We start from the raw sequence: 26,781 nt of genomic DNA, 5'->3' as shown, positions 1-26,781 counted from the left end.
TCAATTTTAAATCAAAGTGACTATTACTTCATCTTTCCATTGTGTTCACATATTACTGATTTAGGTGCTCTACTATGAAAAAATCCATAAATGTGCATTATTCCATAAGATGAATCAGCAACTCTTAACTTTTCCATCCTGAGCACATTATTTCCAACTGAATGAATAACACTTCTGTCCTCAAGGCACAAATAACTATATAATTAATTGTCCAGTGTTTAAAAAGGCTTAAACTTTAATAATATGCAGGTAATCAGACAGTAGAGATCTCAAATAACTTCCCTTAAAAGCTTTAACTCCTCACACGAGCTAAGGTGAAAGGAAACAAAATTCAATGAAGCTATCTACCTAAGGGGCACCTTTGAATATGCTTTGATGGAAAGAAATCTTAAATTTCATCAATGGACAACCAGGGCCCAGAAATGCATAAAACAGTCTGTTAAAATTAAGATAATTGAGGGTAGAGCCTGGGAAAACCTTGAAGGATACTTACAAAGTCCATCATATAGGATTTCAAATCCTAGCCTATGACTTATAACTCTAAATATATAACCTTACTTGGTCTCAGTTTCTTCATCTGTAAAAAGAGGATGATCTCTGCCTTATAGAAGCCACGTAAGTAATCTATTCAATTTCACTGCTCCAGCATGTTTGGCACTTACAGGGCCTCAGCCATTGCCCTGAAAGCCTCTTTTTGCCCACTGGAGGAGAAGCGGACTAATGGGCTCTACAGGCAAGACTAAATTCACTGAAGTCAACTCTTGGTGTTGACTGGACGCCTCCTGGGTCACTCATTAGAGAAGGCACTAAAAAAACTTTCATAATCCTCAAGAATATCTTTAAAACTATCCAGCATGTTCTTGGTTTCAAATAAAAATACACATTGCTTTAAAAAGGGATATCCATCAGATGGGATAAAAGAAACACATTATAAAGTCCCGATTTCACATGAAAACATAAATAAAAAGCTGAGAAAAAAAATTAAAACAATCTACTGCATTTATAAGTTCCTTCTTGAAAGACAAGGTATGTAACCTCTTCCCAAAGAAATCCGTTTACTTAGTAGCTTTAAAGCTGATTAAAGAATGAATAATACAGACCAAATTATGATAAACCTAATTTTACAAGAATTCGTAGGCACAATTCCTTTATAAGGGGCCCCTATTTTGCTTGAGAAATAGTAAAAGAGATTCCTCTAACCTACTGGGCACCATGCTTAAAGGAGTGATCGTAACCAATAGTGACTATAATGCTGGCTTCAACTTAAACCAAAACAAGAAAAATAAAACTTTTTTTCATATAGAGCTGCGAAACCATTTTCCTCATGAAGGTAGAGCACTCCTTCAAGGAAAGAGTAGAATTGACTTGACCAAAAGAAATGAAGTAAATTTGAAGATGATTTTATATTTGCTAATGTTGACACCCAGTTGATAAGCAGAAATTCTCTCATTTTAAATATTAATTTACCTTACTAGATGAAACTTAAGTGGAGGTTACTCCAGAATTCAAAGCAAGATTTTTTTGTAAGTTGGAAAGCCAATATATAAAAGATTCTGTATGAATATATGAAAAGTATGGTTACATACTACATGACATTGTTCTAAGCTCTTTATATAAAAATAGTTCAATATTCATTTTAGTTTAGTCTAATGAATTTACTATTATTTTAGCCTAGTGAATATCCTTTGATTTTATTGTCCCTATAACCATGTGAAGAGATCCAGTTGGTTTTCAACTATGATTACACTAGTAATTGTTCCAGATTCTGAATTTAGGCTATCTTACCTGATATCTTCTGATGCCCTTTTCACCGCAGGTCAAGCCTATGAATTCCAGACATGCTTGGGAAATACAGCCAGAGTTCCTATATCCAGACAGTCGTATTTGCCCACATCCAATAGCAAGGTCCTATAGGCAAAGCTTTTACTCATCATCTATATTGAGCCTGTATTCTAAAGGAAACATTGCTCATCACATTGCACTCTAGCCTTTCAACATTTGTTAGAGTTTGTCACTTATTCCAAGCTGTTTAGATCTGTAGTACTCTACTAGTAGTAGCAGAACTAGAGACAAAGAAAAGTGAAAAGAAAGAAAAGGAAGAAAGAAAGAGGCATCTAATATCTCTATAAAGAAATGGAGAAGGATGGACACTGGAGCTACCTCAACCTGGGTTCTAATGGCCAGCCCCCTACTTAGTAAATAACCTCTTGTCATAGGAAAGTTATTTTATCCCTATATTCAAATCTCTTTCCTTAGATTAAAAAAAAATGTTTTTACTTAATAGTTATCTTTTGAGTTTATGTGAAGTTTAGGGGTAATACTGATAAAATATCTTATGAAATGCCTAACATATGCAAAGTAGGTCCCAAGAAGTGGTAGTTGGCTTTTTCTCTGCACTTCCCTCCTTAATCATTCTCCTCTATCCATTTCCCTATGTCAAAACAGGAACCAAATCAATTAAATCTGAATATCTGCATGGTGGGGTCCAGGCATCAGTACTGTTAGTTACCCATGTGATTTTAATATCTAGCATAGGTTGTAAGATATTCTATCATCCTGACTTTCAAACTATTAGAAATATCTGTGGAATTTAATCCTTAATCTCAAGGGTACATTTACTAGTTACTTGTCATGGCCAAATTCAGCCCCATATTCTCTAACTGCTAGACTTAAAAAAAGCTTGAAATTACTTGGTAATGAGAAAGCATCAGGGGTGTCCCATTGCTTCCCCCAGACTTGATTGTAATAAAAACTTGAGACCCTAACAGATTTCTTTCTTTTTTTTTTTTTTAAAGATTTTATTTATTTATTTGAGACAGAGAGAATGAGAGAGACAGAGAGCACATGAGAGGGGGGAGGGTCAGAGGGAGAAGCAGGCTCCCTGTCAAGCAGGGAGCCCGATGCGGGACTTGATCCAGGGACTCCAGGATCATGACCTGAGCCGAAGGCAGTCGCTTAACCAACTGAGCCACCCAGGCGCCCAACAGATTTATTTCTTAAAAGCAACAGGAATGTCAATATTTTCTTTAACACAATTCATAAATTCAGGCCCTGGAAAATTACTTGTGTTATTTTTTGATAGTAAGGAAAAAATGTGTTAGTAATGTTAAAGCAAGGAAAAAAGAATCCTGCTAAGGCAGCATCATCCTATACAATAAATTAAGCTGCTTTGTTATTTTTTTCCATTAGCTAATACCCTTGGTGTGGCTATTATTTTCTGAAAGTAAGTGTTACCAGTTAACCAAAAAAAAAAAAAAAAAAGTGTTATCTGTTAACAAAGAAGGGTTGGTACAAAAGTTAATTAGAGCAGTATTACTCAAAGGGTGGTTCTCAGAAAGGCAACATCAGCATCACCTGAGAGTTTGTGAATATGCAGATTATCCAAACCCATTCCAGACTACAGAATCAGGATCTTGGAGAGCATCTGTTTTAACAAGATATTCCAGTGATATTTGATGCATATTCACACTTGATAATCACAGGCTCAGAGGATGTCTAAAGCAAATAAAATTCAGTTCATAATTTATCATGTTATATATTCTCATCTCATTCCTTTCTTCGTCCATTTTTCCTTTTTCCACAAAAAAAAAAAAAAAAGCTTACAAAATAATTTTCATCCAGAGAGAATTACTTCATTCAGCTGTGGAATGGCCATGAGGATTTGGTGAGGTTCTGGTCTAAAAGGATAAATAGTTATCATTTTGAAAGAAACTAAACATTTGTAGTCCATTTTTTAGTGAGTGGATTGCATACAGAACAGAGAGTTTAATATCAAAGTCATATTCTGTTTCAGCAGTTCCTGAAGAAATCAGAATCACCAGGAGCTGGATAGTATAAAGTTCTAAAGTTGAACAAGCTGAAGAGAGTTAACATGATATACTCACTTTTAGCACACTGAAATAAAATCTTGCATTTTGGTTGTTCTATGATGAATGCCTATATATATATGCTCATGAAAGAATTTATATTAAAGAGAGTTGTTGACAACTATTACATCTTATAAGGTAACCAGTTCAGAATTGAATAAATGAAAGTCTGCAGGAAGGCTAATTCAAAGTATGTTTCTTAAAGCAAAGAATATATAATATTGTCCAGCAACATTTATTTCTGAGAATATACAAGAGAAGAGAGCATCTCAATGATAAAGGATTAGCAATTCAATATGTTACTGTATCTTTTCACTTTCTACTAAAGATGACAATATAACTTCATTAATGATCAACATTTTAATCATGTCCAGAATGGAGAGGTGAAGGAGATATAATTTAGTAATATGGGATCCTTTGAGTGAGATTTTACAACTGCTACTCCCTAACCTATTAATTCCAGAAATGTCCCATACTACCACTCTGGGAAATCTCCACTTTCATGTGTTACCCAAATTGCATGAACTTCCTGGGTTTACTAATGCTTCCAAAGAACACCTGGTTCTTGAAATTCTGAAAATCATTAATGTGTCTATTGGTGGAGATTTTCAAACAGACAAGATGCTTAAGTCAACTTTCAATTATCCTTATAATTACAGAAAACCTACTATATAGATAATCCAAGAAAAAATTATAATTTTAAATTTTTATATTGACTTTAATATAAAATATTATATTTTATAATAGACTACAAATTTATATTCATAGGTGGTTAAGCCTGATTTTTTTTTTTTAGTTAGTATCCCAAATTCTAACAAGAGAATAGACTGAGGCCATAATTAATCATCCCATCTCTTACTGCTTAGGTAGTCAAAGAGAAAAAGATCTTGGAATGATCAGAAGAATCCCAAATACCACCCAGGGAGGTCCCTTGACTTCCTCTAGCTCCTCTTAGCAGTGAGAAATTGAGCAGAGTGTAATCTGAAAATACCAGGGTGGGGGGAAAACAGTATAATTCTGCCATTTAATAATAGATTAAACTAAAGCACTAAATATGGAAAAGACATATAACTTTACTTCCCAATGGTTCTCAGGGCAACAAAGCACAGAGTTTCTGGTTGGACATTTACTTTTTCATTTATTTTATTATGTACATAACTCCTCAGTACTCTCCCTGAATACTAACTTTCTTCTCTTCTGCCTTCATGATAATTTTTTTGACATGATAAAACCTTAAAAACATAATATTTACAGCATGACTTCCCCACCACTTCCATTATCAAATGCTTCTTTTGTGAGAAACTGTGCTGAACAATGTACATGTGTCATGCCATTCATAAATTAAAAAAATCTGTCTATGAAAATGCATCACAAAATCAAGAGGTTATTAGCATAAAGAAATAGAAATCATGGAGTAAATAGATTCTACTTTTTTTCCACATACTTTAATTTACTACCATATAAACAAGTATGATGAAGACCTTGACATATAAGCTTCTTGAGATGGCAGCTTTGATTTTGGTTAACTTCAAGTTTATTTAAATTTATGCTCAATAAATAAATCAATTCCTATAATGACTTCCATGAATTATATGAATTCATGATTTGAGGGAGAGAAATATTTCTCTAGATGTTATGTCACTTCAATGATATTTTTTGAGAGAGCAGTAAAAGAAAAAGCAAGGATATGGGGTTAAAAATAAAAGAGTCAGTTCATTTAACAACTCTTCAATGAAATGTCCTCGATATTGAAATGAACACAAAATAGGCTGACCAGACAGTCTTTGTGTTCAAGAGACAGTTTAAAAAGTTGGAATATGAAGCTATTAAGTAATATAGAAGAATTACATTTTAGTAATATTTTACTTGCATAACTCCAACTAAGTTGAAAATTCCCATGAGGTAGATACTATTTATATACAGAGTGCGAAAACTTCCATATAATAAGATCAATGCCTTGTAGGTAGTTTGCAATGAATGTTAGTTGATCTGATTAGAGAAAAAATATTATAGGAACTTAAGAAATTGACTAGTGTCATTGGAAATAATCTGGGAATCATTTATAGAAGCCTTAAGCTTCAAAATGAATAAATGTAGAGACAAGGTACCACTATTTATAATAAATAGCAAGAACAAAGACACAGAAACATTAATGTGGGTGGTTTGTGTGAGAATAGCAAGGAAGTTTCTTTTTAGGGAGCAGTAATGGTCATTGTTGAATATATATATATATACATTCATATATATATCACCTTGAAAAGATCATTGGAAAGTTTGGTCCTTAAATTTGGAATTTAAATAAGCAGCCAATAATTTTTTTTCTGACATACTTTTTAATCCTCTTTTTTGCTTATTAGCTGATACTTATTTAAATTTATGTGTTACATACTTTCTAAAGAGCTCTTCCAGTCAGTGGAAAATATTCAAACAGGCTATTTCTGCATCAGTGGTTTTGAAATGTCCATAGTATGTGGGCATTGGGGTCATTCAGATTTGCATTTAATCTAATTCAGCCCCTTACTAGCCAATGATCACAGGTTATTTGACTTTCATGTCCTTCATCAGCAAAGGGGGGGATAATAATATGTAATGCACAGAGATATTTTGACAGTTAAGACAGGTAATTCATTTAAAGGCATAAAGCAAAAATGAAATAAATCATAACCCCATGCTAATTTTTGAAATGCTGTCAATAATACAGAACTGTTTTAAATGTTTCTTCTGTGGTTGAGTATGAAACAGATTGTGGAGAGAAGCAGTGTTCAGGAAATGGAATTTAGTGTGCTTATGAAACCACAAAGTGGAGATGGCCAATGCATTTTTGACAAGATGTGCCTAATACATAGGTCAAATTGAAGTTAATGATTTAGAAGTTATCAGCAGATAGATAGCAATCAAAACCATCACTGGGTATAATACTTCATTGTAAGTGTATTTAAATTGAGGTAATGGGTTTAGGGCAGAAGCCTCAGGAACTCTGATGCTTAAAAGCAAGGTAAAGGAAGAAAAGACTACAAAGGTTACAAAAGTTTCTGAGGCTTAAAAGAAAAACCAGATGATGGTTTCATGAAATCCCAAGGAACTGAGTTATATCAATCAGCTATTGCCCACTAATGCTGCAAAACAAACATTCCAAAATTATAATGAGATGTTTTTTTCTTGCTCATGGGTCCACAACTTGACTGAGCCAGAGGCTTCAGCCTACAGAGTGACTGTGCTTGGCTCCAAGCTTTGTATTAACTTCATGTCTGCTCATGCATTTCCACATTCACCTAGTATGAGCAGGTTCTCAGCATGTGGGCTTCTCACAGCAGACAACAGGGTGTAAGAACTAAGCCAAACTGCAGATGCATAATGTCTGCTTAATTCACAGCCACTTCTATTCCACTGTGCAGAGCAAGTCATATGACTGAGCACAACATCAATTGTTGTGGCCATATGCTGTATCAACAGTGGGAATGGAAGAAAAACGAAAAAAAATTTTTTTAAGATTTATTTATTTGTCAGAGAGAGAGCGCGCACAAGCAGGGGGGAGGGGCAGAGGGAGAAGCAGGCTCCCCATTGAGTAAGGAGCCTGATCCCAGGACCCTGGAATCATGACCTGAGCCACAGGCAGATGCCTAACTGACTGAGCCACCCAGGAGTTCCGAAAAATGAAAATTTCTTAACAATAAATCCAAGCTACCAAAAGATCTTAACAAGAAGGAAAATTCAACAGTGTAATTTCTGCTAAAGGGTCAAGTAGGTAATATTTGAAAGGTACCCATAGGATTTAGGAACAAAGAGGTATTTGGGTGACCTTGTAAATTGCAGTTTTACTGAAATGTCTGGTGTAAGAACCAGGTTTCAGAGGTTAGAGAATAAATTGAAGGTAAAGAATAGTTAAGTGAACATAGATGAAAGTTCAGAAATTTGGCTGTGGGAGAGAAAAGGGAAAAATGACTGTAGTAGCCTGTGGGAGGCAGGAGTTCAAGGAAAGATTCTGTTTAATTTGGTCTGCATCATTTCTAAGAGGAAAGAGAAGTAGGCATGCTTAAATGCTGACATCAGAAAGCCAGGAGAGAGGTCAAGGTTGAAGATCCAAAAAGAGGTAATAATGGATAATAATGATGACCCTAAAAAGGTGGGAAGACATAATCTAGAACCTAAGAAGAAAAAAACACATAGACAGAAATTGACTTTCCTCTTCCATTACAATGAATTAAAAAATGGAAGGAGAATGTTACTGTAGTTTAGGTCATATATTTAGAAACTACAGACTAGTAATTCTAAAATAAGAAAGAAAAAAAATGAAATAAAAAAAGTAGGAAAGTCAGTAGAAAAACATAACTGAAAAGTTTGAACATAGGGAAAAATTAGGGGGTTGAGAAGGAAAGATTGGAATTTCTGGGGAGAAAGCATATAAAAATAAGAGCAAATTTTTTTCTCGTGTTGTGGAAAATTGAGAGCCAGAATATAAGTAGAGGTATTGGAATTAGGAAAGAGAAAAGATCACTCTCTCTCAGAGGTTTAAAGAACAGTAGTAGGGATACAGACATGTTGCGTGAAGCCAAATTTAATTAACTAAGGCATTCCACTTTACACTGATATTTTTAGTAACATATGTATTAGTGTCATCTTCCCGAATATGTTCCAGAAGAGTTGTGGAGGAAAGCTGGGTTTAAAATTCAAAAACAGAAATAACTAGGTTATTGTGAATTATACTAAGAAATCTAAAAGGAAATAAAATGGTTTTTGAGTCCAGCAAGATTGTCTCCTTACCTACAAATTAGTAAAACAGCAAAAACTTAAAAGAAATTCCTTTGTTCTTCAGTATTCTTTTAAAAAATAGAAGGCAGTATGAATAAACATGATTTGTGGTAACATTTGTAGCATTGTTTCTCAGTTGGTTTTTAAGAAGTGTTTTATTGACAGGCAGTCATAGTCCTATCTACCACCTTAGATCAGACAATTTTCAGTGGAAATTTTTCAATATATGATCAGAAACCAATAATTAATGGAAAATATGAACAGAAAATCTTAGTGATACAATTTTGATTTCTAAAATAAAAGCATAACCATAAGTAATATGCCATTATTTCTCTAAAATATAAAACCAGGGGCACCTGGGTGGCTCAGTTGGTTAAGCATCTGCCTTTGGCTCAGGTCATGATCCCTGGGGTCCTGGGATCGAGCCCCACATCCGGCTCCCTGATTCTCCCTCTCCCTCTGCCACTCCCCCTGCTCGTGCTCTCTCGCTTTCTCTCTCCCTCTCTCTCTTTCTCTCTCCCTCTCTCTCTGTCAAATAAATAGATAAATCTTTTTAAAAAATCAAATATAAAACCAAATAAATGGAAGAAAAACATAAATTTCAAATTAGACTAAAAATTCTACTACATAATATAATTTACACGGGAGAAAGGAATAAAAATCCACTGAGAAAGTTAATATTATAAAATAATGCATCAATTTTATTAATATTTATATAAGAATTAGAGCAAGTGATCTTTGCTGAGTTTGTAAATAAATTATTCATTGTTCCCAACCACCTTGAGAATTTGGCCAGCTACAAAAATCTTATTTTAGTATTCTTAGCAATCCAGAAACCATGCCTCCAAAGGTCACCCACGAAACTAAAGACTCCAAAATATGGTTCCCTCTCTACATATCTTTGTTCTTCCTCCTCCAATAAGGAGACAAATCAGTCATCCATGATTGATCATCAAAAAAAAAAAAAGTATGGCGAGCACAACAGAAGACCCAAAGATTATTTTATGCACTGAAATAGGTTAGTATTTAACATGAAAGAAAAGGAAGCCGTAATTGAGTAGTGATGATCATGATAAGTCCTCTTTTGCTAACAAACAAAAAAGATAATAAAAAAGAAAGAGGAAGGGAAGAAAAGCAGTGAACAGAATGATAAAAAGAAATAATGGAATCCTTAAGGTATTTAAAAGCAATCCTTTTAGGCTTAGTCTGAGCTGCTCTGTGTGTATGTGTGTGTGTGTGTGTGTGTGTGTGTTTACATGTATGTATTATTGTGATATGAGCATTGGCTCCATCTAGGTCGACTGAAATTTTTACTTCTCAAATGTAGTCTGAGGAGTACCAGAGATGCTGTTAGAAATGCAGACTTCCAGGGACGCCTGGGTGGCTCAGTCAGTTAAGTGTCTGCCTTCCCCTCAGGTCATGATCCTGGGGTCCTGGGTTCGAGTGCCACATTGGGCTCCTTGCTCAGTGGGGAGCCTGCTTCTTCCTCTGCAGCTCCCCCTGCTTGTGCTCTCTCTCTCTCTCTCTCAAATAAATAAATAAAATCTTTTTTAAAAATTAGAACATTTCTAAAATATGTTATTTGTTTATTAAAATAAAAAAGATATATATGGACTGTTGAGTATCCCTAAATGTGAGGCACTGTTCAAGGCACTGTAAATTCAAACAAAACAAAACAAAACCTGAAAAGACATGTACAATTTAGTAAAGAAAGACAGGCATAGGTATAAGTATGGACAATGAAGGGCCAGTGTCAGAAGTTTGTAAGGGTACATTGGGAACATAAACAAGAAAGGTGCTAATCTAACTGGGAGAAGTCAGGCTAGGAGAAGCCTCCTGAATGAGGGGGGCAAAGAGTAATCTGAAGATGAGCGGATGCTTGCTAGATACAAATGCAGACCCAAGAAAAACCGCCTATCTCGTTACAGCACCGAAGATACTTTAAAAAAATAGATGTTGCTTTTACTCAGAATTCTGTCTGAGGTCCATTATTAAGAAATGTTAAAGAAAACTATGATCTGGTATGAATGAAATAATTCTCCATTACTACCCATCATCTAAGCATTTGCCCCATCTCAAACATAAGCCAGTTTAGGATAAGTGAACAGGTAAGCATGTATCAGCTGAACAGAAGGGCTATGACAATAATGAAGCAGAAATAATAAATCAAGATTCAAATAGTAGTATCAAATCAAAGAACATTGCAAGCAATTGTGAAGGAAAATATTCTCTGGATGAAACAAAATCCTCTTGGGGAAAGGCTTCTTTAAACTTTAATTCTCTAATGAAACAAGTTATATGCAATAACTGGCTTTGAAAAGTACATTAGAGAATTTTTGGACATTCAAAAGGTGGCCAGTATTGTCAATATATCCCAGGATAATACTTACCTGAACAAGAGCAGCATTAAAAGGAGACAGAAAGTAAAGAAACAAATAAGAAATTATGCACAATCACTAAACATCAGTTATTTGTTGTGACTTCTCAGTATATAATTTTAGCAAGGTATCAAAAAATATAAGAATTTTTATTGCAAGTATAAACTTTTCACATGCCAAGGAGTCACTCTTCAAGCACATTTTACTCTGACTAATAAAATCATTTAGGCCAGTAGTAATGGCAATTTTTCCTCTTTACAACTAGCCACTTTACCACAGTAAAAATAAATAAGGAAAAAATTTGTAGTCTAGTGATATGAGACACAGGAAGCATTTTATAAAAAACCCCTGTTCCAAATATCTCTAAAAATCTCATTAGTACTAGGCATCTTTCTTTAGTGATTTAGTCATGTTATGAATGACTATTTTTATATCCCCCTATAACAAATATGATTGTATGCAAACTGGAAACCATATGTGTTTATGAAATAAGCATGGTGGCGTTCTGGTGTTCTCAGCCATGGCTGGGGATTAAATCCAAAGTTCTGTACATCAGTGGACGTCTGGGACTTTTAAAAAGATAGGTACCTCTCAGCAGAAATCTAGCTCTCAAAGAGGCTATGAAAAAATTAAGATGAAAATATATGACTCAGTACCTTTATTTAATTTTTTTCCTTAATTACTCAAAGGGAGTTTTTATAACATTCAAATAACAAGATGAAGTCAAAAATGAAATTATTATTACAATTTATTAAAAGAGATGATTTAGAGACTATGAGCCTGCCAATTTTGGAGCAAGATTTCTTATTAAGAATTGATATGCTGCTTCAAATCTAGAGTAAATTTCCTTAACATTTTTGAAATTACAAAGTCCTCTAATAACTAATACCTTTCTTTTAATTCATTAAATCCTCAAAAAACATTTTAAGATAGTAAATCACTGCCTTACTTGGAACCATTGCTCCCAGGCTAAAATACAAAGAATTTTCTTTAAAAAAACTTTTGTGATCTACTATTTTCTCCTCTTCAGCCATATATTTTGCTACTTTATCGTTTACACTCTATCGTGTATTAGACTTCTTTCAATTTTTTGAATCAGTCATGCTCGGCTAAATGTCCCTGACATAGACATTCACCTAACACATTGATTCTCCTTGTATTAAAGCACTCATCACAGTTTGGGGTTATCTTTTTATGTATTTTCCCCACTTAGCTTAGAAGCCTCTGAAGGCAGGGAAAAGTCTGACTTTTTCATTACTACTCTATTTCCAGGCCCCAGTGCAATGCCTACCACACAGTGGATCTGTATTTCTGAGCATTCTTGTGTGCACTCGTGCTCTCTCTCACACTCTCTCTCTCTACCTCTCCCTCCTTCCCTCCCTCCCCTTACAAATATAATGTATAACAAATGATGAAAAAATATATTATTATCATTGTTTCTTTCAGGACCTACTTTGTAGATTATTCATGGGAAACAGATCTTTTGCCACCTCTGAAAACTGACATTTTTGTTTTCCTTGAAGAACAAGCAACTTTGAGAGGGTCATAAATAATTAAGTGAAAGAGAAGAGGCACCTGCCTAAGACAATCACCTAAATCAAACCTAGAAAACAATCAGACAGAAAATACAGCAAACTTGCTCTCATATCTATTTTCTCTGCTTTAGAAAATGAAGCCACTCAGGGTTACAGAAGTTGAGTAAGTTTCCCAAGAATACATATCTACTAAGTGCCAGAACATTGATTTAAATCTAGGTCTATTGAATAGCTAGTATTATACTCTTTCCTGCATGAGCAAACATAGTCATATATTATATTGAAAGTCTATGACCCTAAAATGACAATGAAAGCAGGAGAGTTTCTTAGTGCTTGAATTTTATAAAAACAACTTAGGATCCATTTTAACTGAAATGTTTTACAATTCCAATAATAATTAAAATATTTTATGTATAAAATAACAAAACTTGATCTATAGCAAAAAGAATTTATGATGTCATCAGCACATAATTATGCTTCATTAATATTATTTCTTAAGTTAAAGCTTGATTTGGCAAGACAACATCTTTCAAGTATTTGAAAGATTGACAATATTCAGCACTGGAGAGACTATGCAAAAGCAAACATTCTTATTTTAAAAATTTTTTTTTAAGATTTTATTTATCTGAGAGAGAGACACAGAGAGAGAGACAGAGAGAGACAGAGCATGACAGGGGTGGAGGGGCAGAGGGAGAGGGAGAAGCAGACTCCCTGCTGAGCAGGGAGCCCACCATGGGGCTCATCCCAGGACCCAGAGAACACAACCCGAGCCGAAGTCAGATGCTTGACCAGCTGAGCCATGCAGGTGCCCCCAAAAGCAAACATTCTTATTCATGTTACTAGGATTATAGATTACTACAGTCTCTTGGAAGGACCATTTGGAAACACTGATAATCTGTAAAAGATATTCCTCTTGCCAGCAATTTTACTCTAGAAATGTATCTTAGAGAAATATTTCTAGGAATGTGCAAAAGTACATGTAGAACAATGTTGTGCATTCTTTTTTTTTCAGATTTTATTTATTTACATGTAAGAGAGAGAGAGATAGTGAGAGAGAGAGAGAGCACAAGCAGAGGGAGCAGCAGGTACAGGGAGAAACAGGCTTCCCGCTGAGCAAGGAGCCCAATGTGGGACTCAATCCCAGGACCCTGGGATCATGACCTGAGCTGAAGGTAGATGCTTAACCAACTGAGCCACCCAGGCATCCCAATGTTGTGCATTCTTAAAAAAAATTGGAAATAACCTAAAGATCCAATGATGGTACATAAATAAATTGGGTTCCATTGCAAAGGGGTACTTGGCAAATGCTAAAAAGAATATGTGAGCACTATAATGTTTGGAAATAAAAGCTGGCCAAGATTGAAAAAAAAAAGTAACAGAACATTACATATAGTATACATCATACTATATTTTGATGGTAATAATAAATTTAAAACTATAGTCTATGCATAAAAATATTTTTAAGACATATATAAAATGTCAATAATAGGTCTGTGGTTGAATTTAAATAAATGAGAAGAGTTATCATTAAAATTTTATAGCTATTAAAAATAGTATGAGATTATTTTGAAAAATACTATTGAATATATTTGAAAATTTAGAAGGATAAATTCCTAGAAAAAAACTCACCAAAAAAAGATTAAGTAATAATTAAGAAAAATAAATGCATAATTCCTAAGATAATTATTTCATTTAAAATTATGCCACAAAAAAAAAAATTCTAGGACCAAATGGCTTTACCAGTGGATTCTATAAAATATTTAAGAAAGAAATTAACATAATCATCCAGACTCTTTCCAAATTAAAAGAGGCAATCTATTCCAACTCATTTCATGAGTTCAACCAACATAAACTTAACATCAAAATGTGACCAAATAAAATTACAAAAGTTGAAAAAAATAGCTAAAAAAATCCTAAGTAATACATTATCAACCCCAAACAGTAATCTACATAATGGGTAATAAACAGATCATGAGCAAGTTAAATTTATTCCAGAAATGCTGGTTTAACATCTGAAAAATCAATCAATATTATCCATTGCATTAATCTAGTATAAGAGAAAAATCATACGGTCATCTAAATAAATTTAAAATTATTAATTTTTTAAAAAAATTTAAACAAACAGAAATGGAGGGAATTTCCTTAACCTGATAAAGGTTATCTATGAAATGGTAAAGTATGGAGAAATTTTCTTATGAGATCAAAGAATGAGACAAAAATGTCAGTTATCACCCCTTTTACTCAAAATGTACTAGAGATTCGGGGCACCTGGGTGGCTCAGTTGGTTAAGCGGCTGCCTTCGGCTCGGGTCATGATCCCAGGGTCCTGGGATTGAGCCCTGCATCGGGCTCCCTGCTCAGCGGGGAGCCTGCTTCTCCCTCTCCCTCTGCCTGCCTCTCTGCGTACTTGTTCTCTCTCTCTGTCAAATAAATAAATAAAATCTTTAAAATAAAAAAAAAATGTACTAGAGATTCTAGCCAACACAAAAAGGCAAAATTTTACTAAGTTATAAAGAATAGATAAGAAGAAATAAGCTCATTATTCTCTAGATACAACTGAGTCTAGAAAATTAAAAGGAATCAACAGAAAAATTAACGTTGATAAGTGAGCTTTGTAAGTCTATAAAAGGTCAACATATAAAATTGACTACATACTTTTTATTTTTTTAATTTTTTTAAAGATTTTATTTATTTATTTGATAGAGAGAGCACAAGCAGGGGGAGTGGCAGGCAGAGGGAGAAGCAGGCTCCCCGCTGAGCAGGGAGCCCGATGAAGGGCTCGATCGCAGGACCCCGGGATCATGACCTGAGCCAAAGGCAGATGCTTAACCCACTGAGCCACCCAGGTGCCCTCATACTTTTTATTATTAACAAAGAGATAGAAAATGAAATAAATTACAGTGCTTATGATAGCATAAAAAAATTAAATACCTAAGAATAAATATAACAAAAGATGTGCAAGATTTTCACACTGAAAACTTTAAGCATCATTTAAAGAAATATTAAAAGATCAAAAAAAGTGATATATATTTAGGCCATGATCATAAATGAAAAGACTCAATTTTTTTAACATGTCAATTATACTCAAATTAACTTCTAGATTAAATGCCATCCTAATCAAATTCCAAGGATTTTGTAGAAATTAACAAGCAGAATTTCAAATGTATGTAGCAAGGCAAAGAGTCATTAACAGTCAAGACAAACTTAAAGAATAACCAAGCTGGAGGACCTACTTTAGCAAATATTAAGACGTATTTTAAATCCACTGTTATTAATCCTATGTCTATGGAATAATAGACAAATAATCCAGTGGAATACATAGAAAGTCCAAGAACAAATCTGCCCATACATGGAACACTTGATTTAAGACAGAGGTAACACTGCCAAACAGTGGGGAAAGGACAGCCTTTTCAGTAAATGTCTCTGGATGAATTTTATATCCATAAAAGTAAGAAAGCAAAACTCAAACCACACACAAAAATCAATTCCAGATGAAATGTAAAACAATATAGTGTTTTGAACACAATACAAAAAGTATCTCCATAACTTTAGTAAGGAAAGATTTATTAAACAAGACAAAAAAAATACTAACTCTAGACTACATTAAAGCTGAGAACATCTGTTGATAAAAGTTAACATTAAAAGAATGGCAAAGCAAATCATAGAGTGGGAGAAGATACTGGCAAATATTTTCTAAGGGCTCAAATTCAGAATATATAAGGAACTTCCTATGAATCCATAAGGAAAAGACAGATAATTCAATAGCAAAATGGGCAAAGCTTCTGAATGACACTTCAAAGCAGCATATTCGAACGGCCAAAACATATATAAAAGGTATTCAACTTCTTATTAATCAAAAAATGCAAATTAAAACCATACTTAGATATTCATCTCCATTAGATAGCTTAAGTTAAATACACTATTAATACCAAGAGTTGGCAAAGCTAAGCAGCAACTTGAAATCTCATACACTACAGGCTGGACTGGAAATTGGCTCAACCACTTGGGAAAAGCAAACAATTCCTACTAAGCATTGGCTTATGACTCAGCAATTTTAATCTTAGCTCAATCTTAGCAAAAACGCGTACACATATATGTACTACAAAAGACACATACAATAACAAATGTTCATAGGAGAACTATCAGTAATAACAGAAAACTGGAAACTACCCAAATGTCCAACAAGTAGAACAGATATATACATTTTGGAGTATTCATACTATGGAATTCTATAGAGAAATAAAAATGAACTACTATTACATGCAGGAACATGGATATTCCTACCCAAAAGTTTGAGCAAAATAAATCGCATGCAAAAAGAAAGTGCATTAATATATGATTCCGTTTATATGAATTTCAAAAATAGGCAAAACTATTCAACGGTCTTGAAGTCAGAATAGTGGCTACCTTGGGGAAAGAGCAAGGTAGTAGTGATTGAGAGGGGCTGGAAGAGGAGTTCTTGGCTGCAGACAAGTTCTTTCTCCTGAACTGAGTGTTGATTTCGTGGGTATAAGTACTTTGTTAAAGCTCACTGAACTGACCCTTTTCTGTGCACTTTTCTGTATTTCTGTTATTTTTTAATTAAAAAGGTAAATAAAGGGCGCCTGGGTGGCTCAGTTGGTTAAGCGACTGCCTTTGGCTCAGGTCATGATCCCAGAGTCCTGGGATCGAGCCCCGCATCGGACTCCCAGCTCCGCGGGAAGCCTGCTTCTCCCTCTCCCACTCCCCCTGCTTGTGTTCCCTCTCTCGCTGTGTCTCTCTCTGTCAAATAAATAAATAAAATCTTTAAAAAAAAAAAGGTAAATAAAAGCAGTACAAAGTTTTACTGAAAACAGATGCCTTAATTTCATTACCATTTAACTTGTGTGTAAACCAGAAATCGAAAATAACTTTTTTTGGAAAAACTGGGTAACATTCTAGTACCAAAAGAGTTGTTATGATCTCTAAATATATGCAAACAAAAAGAAAAATACAGTCAATCAATCAGTAGGTATTTTTAAAGATTTTTCAATTAAGGGGCTCCTGGGTAGCTTAGCCGGTTAAGTGTCTGCCTTCAGCTCAGGTCATGATCCCAGCGGGAAGTCTGCTTCTCCCTCTCCCCCTCCGTTCTTGCTCTGTCTCTTGCTTTCTCTCTCAAATAAATAAATAAAATCTTAAAAAAAATTTTCAGTTAAAATACAGTATCATATTTAATGTATAAAATTATTATGCAATGGGAATTTTTATCTGATATAAAACTCTGTTACATTAAACAAGTTGAGTCCCAAACTGGAATATTATAAATGTTGTTTATAATATTTTAGCAGGCAATCTTGTCTGTTACAGATAGCACATCTGTACTTTCAGTAACCATGACAAATACTGTAAGATTAGATGCCTTAAGATAGAATTACTGTTTATGGTTTGTGGTGTTAGGAAGCAAAATTAGGGCAGAAAGGCATAAAAACTTCTGATGCTCAGTTCTAAGTTAAAATAATGAATTTTTAAATAGCACATTGCAATTGCTTAATTCATGTTTGGAATACTTCCCCATGTAAATCACTGTAGTAGAAGACCACTTTGTTTATAAGATATCCATAAATACAACATATATAAATTTAAACTGCTTTAATCTCTGGTGTGGATACTAAGTTTATTTGGGATAGATACCAGTCACCAAAAGGAGAAAATTTAAAATGTGGCTCTCAGAAAACTAAAACTGGACATCATGGAGAGGGATTAAGCCTAATAATTTAGGTTTAGGAGTTAGATAACCAACATGTAAATTCTAGCTTCTGTAATCATTAGCTTTTTAATATCTCTAATTTTTCTCACTTGTAAAATAGTAAAAAATGATAAATAAAATCCACTTACTGGATTTGATTAAATTATGAGATATCACATCAAACACATTTAAAACAATGCCCAATACAGAATGAACACTCAATAAATGGTTGTTGTCAATAACTGAGGTGAGATTATAGATGACATATTATTTACACAAGTCAAATAGTAAAAAATCAGTGTTATATCTCAGTATTTTTAATTTTCAAACTAGGCTAGATAAGTGCTGTAGGTAAGTATCCATCTATTTTTCATAAATGTCTTTTTAAACATTATTTCTGAAAAAATACTTGACTCATCAGATACTCTTAAGACTGTATAGACCATATACTAAACCAAGCTGGAAAAGTAAATATTGTCTACTTAATTAAGAATATCTTGGAAAGGTACTTTAATAATTCTAGTAAAGAAAATATGAATGAAAGAATTATTGTATTTATTGCCAGATATTTAAAAAAATACCCTCTGAAGTAAAAAAAGTTCTAAGTATAATATGTACTCACATACACATATCACACATATGTAGTGTAAATAATCAAATAAACACAAGATTTTATTTATTTTTTTTATTTTATTTTTTTTAAAGATTTTATTTATTTATTTGAGAGAGAGAATGAGATAGAGCATGAGAGGGGGAAGGGTCAGAGGGAGAAGCAGACTCCCAGCCAAGCAGGGAGCCCGATGCGGGACTCGATCCCGGGACTCCAGGATCATGACCTGAGCCGAAGGCAGTCGCTCAACCAACTGAGCCACCCAGGCGCCCCAAACACAAGATTTTAAAAATATGTTTAACACAATATTGCTATCAGTGGGTTTCACCTTAGATTATTAAAAAGCAAAGTAAAAACTACTTGTAGGTATTAGAGCAGCGAATTTTTTTTAAAGATTTTATGTATTTATTTGACAGAGAAAGAGAGCACAAGCAGGGGGAGCAGCATAGGCAGAGGGAAAAGCAGGCTCCATGCTGAGCAAAGAGCCCAATATGGGATTCGATCCCAGGACCCTGGGATCATGACCTGAGTGGGAGGCAGACGCTTAACTGACTGAGCCACCCAGACATCCCAGTGCAGTGAATTTTTACTGGATTGTTCAGGAGTCTCAGTAGATTATCAAGACCAACGTCCTTGACCTGGACAGAATGGTGGCTGGCATCTCTCACTGAGATGTTTTGGCTAAGCATAATACACCAAACATGCAACTGTACGTAAGATTACCTTACTTCTTGTCCAGACTTGCCACTAACATGATTTTAGGCAAACTACTTATTTATCTGAGCTTGTTTCCTTATCTGTAATTGTGGATAATCATGCCTTCTAACTTTTAGAATTGTTGCAAAGAGTCAAACACAGTTATGGATGTAACCATGTTTTGTAAACTTCTGGACACCAATGGAAGACCTCTTATTAAATGAAGAAAAAAGGGGATTAATTTTGTCAATATTAATTCCAACATAGCTAAATGTATATATGTACATTATCATGTAACTATACATTTCTTATTCTTTCTAAAATGTAGAATTATTTAAAAGGGAGTTACCTAGTGGCCAGGCATTTGGGAATTATTCAATGTCTTAGGCATAAGTTTTCATTAAAAATTGCTTATTGGGCGCCTGGGTGGCTCAGTCGTTAAACGTCTGCCTTCGGCTCAGGTCATGATCCCAGGGTCCTGGGATCGAGTCCCACATCGGGCTCCCTGCTCAGCGGGAAGCCTGCTTCTCCCTCTCCCACTCCCCCTGCTTGTGTTCCTGCTCTTGCTGTCTCTCTCTGTCAAATAAATAAATAAATCTTTAAAATCTTTAAAAAAAAAATTGCTTATTAAGGGACTCTTTTCTATGCATCTCATATAAATCAACAGAACCAGGAAGTTAATTATTTAAAAAATGTGAAAATTGACATAGCTTCTAGTTTTTGTTTGTTTCCAAGGTAGAGATATAAATCCTTTATTCCTTGAAATCTGAAAAACAAGTTTAATCTTAACCTTCCTTTATTCATTTCTTCCAAAAATATTTATTGAGTATCAACTACGTCAGAGCCTTCACTGGACATAAGAGGAAAAAGGTCTCTATCCTGAGGGACTTACAGTGGGGGTAATAAACAAGTAAACAATCAGTTACAATTTAGCACCGTAAGTGCTATGTATGGTTGGGGTTTCTATGTATTGTTATGGAAGGACTAAATAAGGACTCCAAACTCAGCCTTCAAGTTCAGGGAAGTCCTCCTAGATAATGTGGCAGCTCATCTGAGCCTTGAAGACATTAGGCAAACTCAATTATATTGCAGAAAGGAGAAAGGTCATTTATGGCAGAGAAGAAAGTATGGAGGGAGAGTGAAGTTTGGAAAAAAAAGGAGAGAAAATATGATACATTAGGAGAAATGCAAACAATTCTGTGTGATTGGCATTATGGGAGACTGGAAATGGAAGAGTGTAGAACAATAAAAAATGAATTCAGACAATTAATCATGGACCATTTAATACAGAACTTTAGGTAAAATGCAAAGGACTCTAGGCATCTTATTCTTAATAGACACTAGATGAGATTGCCTTTAGAGAGAGAACTTTGATTATGGTGTGGAGAATGTGCTTGAGTAGAAGACCGTAAGAGAGGGAGACTGATGTAAGGACTCTCAACTCTGAATATCCTCATTTGCTACATGGGAAACAAAGACTTGAAGAGATTAGGTAACTTGCCAAACATCACACGGTTTGTAACTGGTGAGCTGGGTTTCCTGCAAAGCTCTGCACAACTCTAATACGTGTGTTCTTTAAGGACCAAGGAAACTACCTCTCATAAAAGAAATGAATGTGGCTAACCCTCAGTATTAGAGACCAGAAACAAATAAAACTGTGTAGGAAAAGCAACGACAGTCAGGTCCACATCATCAAAATCAAGTACAGGGGTGAACAATTATCCAGTGAATTAAGGACCATCTGGATAATCCCAGCAAAAGCAGATTTAGTGCCTGAGTCATTCAGATAATTGTGCAAACAATGTGCCTTGCTCTGGCTGAGTAACCTGGTCATTAATATCTTCCATAGTACGTTTTGCCCTGTGGCACTTTTGAAATGGACAATAGTAGCTCAGAAAGAATTAAGATACTATTCACTTCATGGAAAAGCCACATAAATAATAATGGGATCTTAATAGACTGAGAGGGTATTTTATATGTCCCCAGGAGCCATTTCACACAGTGATATATACACAATGTACATAAGCCAAATCCCACTTCAAAGAATAAAAGAAGTTCAGCAATAGCACCCTCAAATGTGTGTTTTTATATTCAATTCTTCGTCAGGTAGAAGAAAGTTTTCTGAGCATTAAAACAATGAAAAATACTACTACAAATAGACTTACAGGTTAAACTACAGTAAGGTTACAAATTTCTATATGTCCAAAAACATAAAAGATAAAAGACCAAAAAAAAAAAAAAGGTGAAGAAAATTTTCACAGTATACAATGGATTTTTCTATTAAATGAGTTAAGAAACCATAACTCAATAAAGAGTCAAATGAAATCCACAAATTAGGAAATACAAAGAGCCAATAAACATGAAAACATTTTTCAAAATCATTTAAAAATCATAGAAACACAATTAAAAAAACAGATACACAATTTCTATATCAAAATAGTCACGATTTTTTAAACCACAATACCAAGTATTAATGAGACTATTGCCCAATTGGTTTATACTGAGTATTAATTTGTGCCTAAACTTTTTGCTAGAGCAATTTGGCAACAAGCATTAGGAGTCTGAAAATATTTAAATGTATGAACTAGTAACATCTATGAAGTTATTATAGGAAATGGTCAGAAATGCAAAGATTAATGTATAATCATGCTCATTTCTATAAATGTGAAAAACAGGAAACAATCTAAAGACTGAATCTATATAAGAAAATATGTGGCAACCATAAAAAAATACATGGTTAGTAAGAATATTAAATGAAATAAACTAATGCTTATGGTATGATGTTAAGTGGAGAAAAAAGCTAAATATAAAAATGAATATTTGCTCTAATTCCAAATTTGCACATTTAAAATACCTGTGTATACTCATAGAAAAAAAAAATTGGGAGTTCGCCTGGGTGGCTCACTCAGGTAAGCACCTGCCTTCGGCTCAGGTCATGATTCTAGGGTCCTGGGATAGAGCCCCGCATCGGGCTCCCTGCTCAGCGGGGAGTCTGCTTCCCCCTTTCCCTCTGCCCCTGCTCATGATCTATCTCTCTCATGCTCTCTCTCTCAAATAAATAAAATCTTTAAAAAAAAAAAGAAATAAAATTGGGAGGTTGAGAGTGGATCTCTCTGCGTGGTGGAATTTTCTTTCACTTTCAACTTTTCTTGAAAGGTTCTGTATTTCCTTATAATCATAAAAATGTCATTTAAATGTAATATTAAATGAGTATACTTTTGAATGTCATTTTATACACTAGGTCATTCATACAACCATCATGAAATAATGACCTATCTTCCTCCAGCTACACTTCCAAAGTCATATAACTAGTAAGTTCTATTCTCAGGATTTGAACCCAAGTGTTCTTGCTCCAAAGTTAGCACTGTGGATATGAAGATATGAAGTAAATCACAGTGAAAGTTGCAAAGAAGAGTATAACCAATAATGAAAATTAAAAATGTATTATGTCAGTAATATGTGGCATCTTAGATTAAAGCAGAAAGACACACATTGGAAGATTTGATGAATTGTCTACTGTACTAATCCTAGACATGCAATGACATATACACTTGTATTGGGGGAAATATATGATACAAATTAGAGATCAGAATAAAAATGGATAATTTAATTACTGAATAGATAATGGCACTTGGAGATAGAGGAGGGAAGTCTGGAAAAAAAAAACAAAAACAAAAACCTAATCACAAACCAGAAGCCTGGAAAACTGTGGTATCCTTTGCTAAAAGCCAGTATTGGGGGGAAAAAAAAGTTTTTACTACCTACTACTAATAGCTATTACTTATAAGTAATGAATACAACCAAGCCCTATTTTAAATATGTTATGTAGATTATTTTATTTAATACTAAAAAAATAAACCCACAGAAAACTCTGATGTAAGTGCTGTTATAATACCCAGTTGACTTACTGACATTCACTTATCTGCATAATGATATATAGATATTAACACAAGTAGGCTTCCTTCCAAAGCCTGTGCTCTTAGCCACCAGGTTAGTAATTTGGAATGGCTAATGGAGGAGAGATTAGGAAAGAAATGCAGAAGGAGAATTTTGTTTCCAATAGGATAAATTGCATCAATTGGGGGAATTCACTTGAAAACCTGAAGCAGGAAAAGGAGATAAGAGGGAGGCAAAGAAGAGAAGTTTAGAAAAAGTAAGAGAAAAATTATAACATCAGATCATTGCAGTATCATAAAGTAAAATCTCAACGAGGAGATGGAGAATATGGAAAATGGCAGTTCAAAGAGAAAGAAAAATGAATAATAATACATCAATTAAAAAAACAATCATTGGACTTGAACTTACTGATGAATGGGTTCTTTGTTATGATGTAAACCATGACCAATTTATATATAGAAATAGATGGTGATGGGAAATGGATAGACATTGTTGTTTTCTTTTTTAATAAAGATATAACATGGCATGTTTTGTATAGAAAAGTATAAAAGGTCTATCTTTCAGCTTGGTCTGTAGTTGGTCTCAAGGGGCACAGATAAGAGAGAATATATAGAATAACCTGTACATAGCCATAACCCCTATTGGAAAATTGAATCACTCTGTGGAAGGATACAGAAATGCCTCCTGTCTCCCATTACTCCTCTTGGAGAAGATAACAGAGCCAAAGGAAGTTTCCAAAAGTAGTTCCCAACACATAGCCTTCTATTAATAAATATATTATGCCTCAATCATTGCTCCAAATCATTCCTTATGATGATACTTCCTCAATAAGAATCTTCAAGCCTACTTAGAACTGTGTTCAATGTGGTGGAGTATACAAAAATATAGGTCATGGTCTTTTTCTGCAAAGTGCTTCTTTGCCTGATTAGAAGACAAATCAGACATGTATATAAGGGTTAAGCAAATAAATAAATAAGACCAAGCATCTGAATAACTGAATAACTTTGGCCTGTATTGTTACTGGTATAACATGGACCAAATTTTGTTATCAATACCAAAAATCACAGGAAGCTGAAGGATTCTATTTGAGGGTAAATGCTATGCACTATAATTCATAGTAGGTTGTTGAAATATTAGGGTTGAAATAGTGGAATTTTCTGGTATCCTCTAAATCTTAGTTTTTTCATCTAAGAAAATGAAAAAGTTACCATCTGGATTAAATAACTTCAGGCAATGGAAAAAATAAATTCACATACATCTATAAACGAAAGTCCATGTAATGCAAATAAATATGTGAAAAAGCAGCACACATTTAAATATTGGATCCACAAGTAATATTTGTACAAAGAAATAGATTAAAACTATCTAGTTTTACATCTTGCAAGGTGGGTGGATCTTTTCCCCCCAGATCTCCAAATGCTACTAGCTCTAAGTTACCACCCAAATAAATTTACAACCCACCAATGAAGGTAGGGCATACACAAACCATTATGCTCTGATGAGTTTAATAAAATATCCCCAATATGATATGTATTTATTTGATATGTGTGTTACATTTCAGGCTGGTAAGATTCATAGGTACATTGTAAAGCTGAAAAATTCAGGGAAATGGATGAAGATCAAATAGCACTCTAAGAATGTATTCAAAATAGTATCTGGAAATACTGCTATTCATGTGCGTTACAGAGACATTATTCCATGTAGGGTTTCCTCGGTCTGAACACATCTTCTCTGGCTTTTCCCCCAATGGAGAATTTGATTCCCTTTTGCCCCTCCCACTCAGTGCTTCCAGATTGCTTCAGAAGGCCCAGGCAGCCTGCTCAGCAGCAGGCAAACAGGGCTGGGTGTGCATGAGCTATATATAGATCCACCTTGGAGATGTGCACACACAAGCACACATACAAATGCCCATGCTGCATTTGGCATGAATAAATGAGAAAAGGTTGCAGCCTTCCCCTTTCCTTTTTCCCCATCACCCCAAATTTTCAAAGCAGGGTGTCTTCGGTTCCCTAGAGTGATGCAGCCTTTAATTTCTCTGCAATTCTTCTGCCTACTGCTTCCAGCAATCTGACTCCGGCAGGAACCGGCATTGGGCCAACACCTACTACCCAGATGCGGTCACCCAGGGAGGCTGCCTTGCAGCCGCAGGGAGCCCAGCCGGGCACAATTACTTGACTCTCTGGGAATCCCTGAGGATAAACCCGTTTTTTACAAACTAGGCGAAAAGGTGGTTCCCCATAGACAACACCAGGCTAGGAGAGAAGAGGCGAAGGCTTCCCTGCCTCTCCCCTCCTCGGTCTGCAGCAGATAGGGGAGAAGGGCCCAGGTCTTCTCAATAGAGGCGCAATTAATCGGTAAATGCCCTTAAAGTTGCGGGATTTCTTCCCCACCCCCCGCTCCTGAAGGGAGCCAGTCCGGGAGCCAGGGAACAAACAAGTGCCTTCCTCCCCTCGGCCCAGTCATTCCGTTTTTGCAGGGATGCGCTTGCTAGTCTAGACGCAAGGTACGAGGGTAAATGAGTAGGTGCAGACAGGCGTGGGGAGGAGCAGAAGCTCTACTCGGTTTAGGAAGACCTGCGGGTTCCCGGCTGCTGACATGTCTGCTCCCCCATACCCTCCCCTGCGGGTGGACATGGCATGCCTTGGGCGCGACACCGGCCGCGGCGCCGAAGCCTCTGAGAGGAAAGTTGACGAGACACAGATGGAGGCTCGGTCCCCTCTCCTAGGCACTGCCGCCTGCCCCGCCCGTCACCGGGGCTCCCGCACCCCTCCTTCCCAGCACCCAGACGACCTCCATCCCAGCCCTTCCAGCCGCACTTCACGACGAGAGCTGCAGCGACCTCACCAGATTTGGGGGTGACGAGGGCGGGGCGGGGCTGGGGGAAGGGGAAGAGGAAGGGAGGCAACAGTAGCATGAAAATACGCATTTTTTTTTTTTTTTTTTTTTCCTATCTGCAAAGAAGGAAAAGTCCGGCCTCCTACCTGGTCTCCGCTCCTGCTCTCCTCGGTGCGGCACAGCTGGACCATAACCTACAGGTTTCCCACTTCCGCTGCCAACACCTGGGAGCGCATCTCCGCACCCGGCGCCCCTCCTAGCCTCCGCGGAGCCCTGCCTAGCTACTTGACAGCAGAAGCCGGGCCTTTTAGAGCGGTCATTGGGGCCGCGGGGAAAGGGGGGCGGGCACCAGAGAGAAACCCGCGTCTCTCATTGGATAGGCGGAATGCCACTCTCACGCCAGACCAGGTTCTCGCTGCGGACTGAGGTTGCTGCTAAACCTAACTGCAAAGGGTCTCTGCAGTCCCTGGCATCAAACCTGCTGCCACTGGATCAAGGACCCCTAGGAGGAG

The 26,781-nt window shown here is 35.7% G+C and overlaps 1 protein-coding gene across 2 annotated transcripts in view; it reads right to left on the bottom strand.

The window, feature by feature from the left end:
- The window catches only part of CNTN1 (contactin 1), a 290,007-nt gene extending 263,438 nt beyond the window's left edge, over window positions 1-26,569 (bottom strand). For both annotated transcript variants that reach the window (XM_081821497.1, XM_081821495.1), the window contains exon 1: window positions 26,416-26,569. The gene's annotated coding sequence lies outside the window, so the exon portion shown is untranslated. The remainder of the gene's footprint in view (window positions 1-26,415) is intronic.
- Window positions 26,570-26,781: the final 212 nt, after the last annotated feature.

The sequence above is a fragment of the Leptonychotes weddellii genome, chromosome 5, assembly GCF_054177405.1.
Source record: "Leptonychotes weddellii isolate Sample4059 chromosome 5, ASM5417740v2, whole genome shotgun sequence".
Lineage (NCBI taxonomy): Eukaryota > Metazoa > Chordata > Mammalia > Carnivora > Phocidae > Leptonychotes > Leptonychotes weddellii.
Note: the sequence above shows the minus strand (reverse complement) of the source record. Positions and strands in the feature narration are given on the sequence as shown.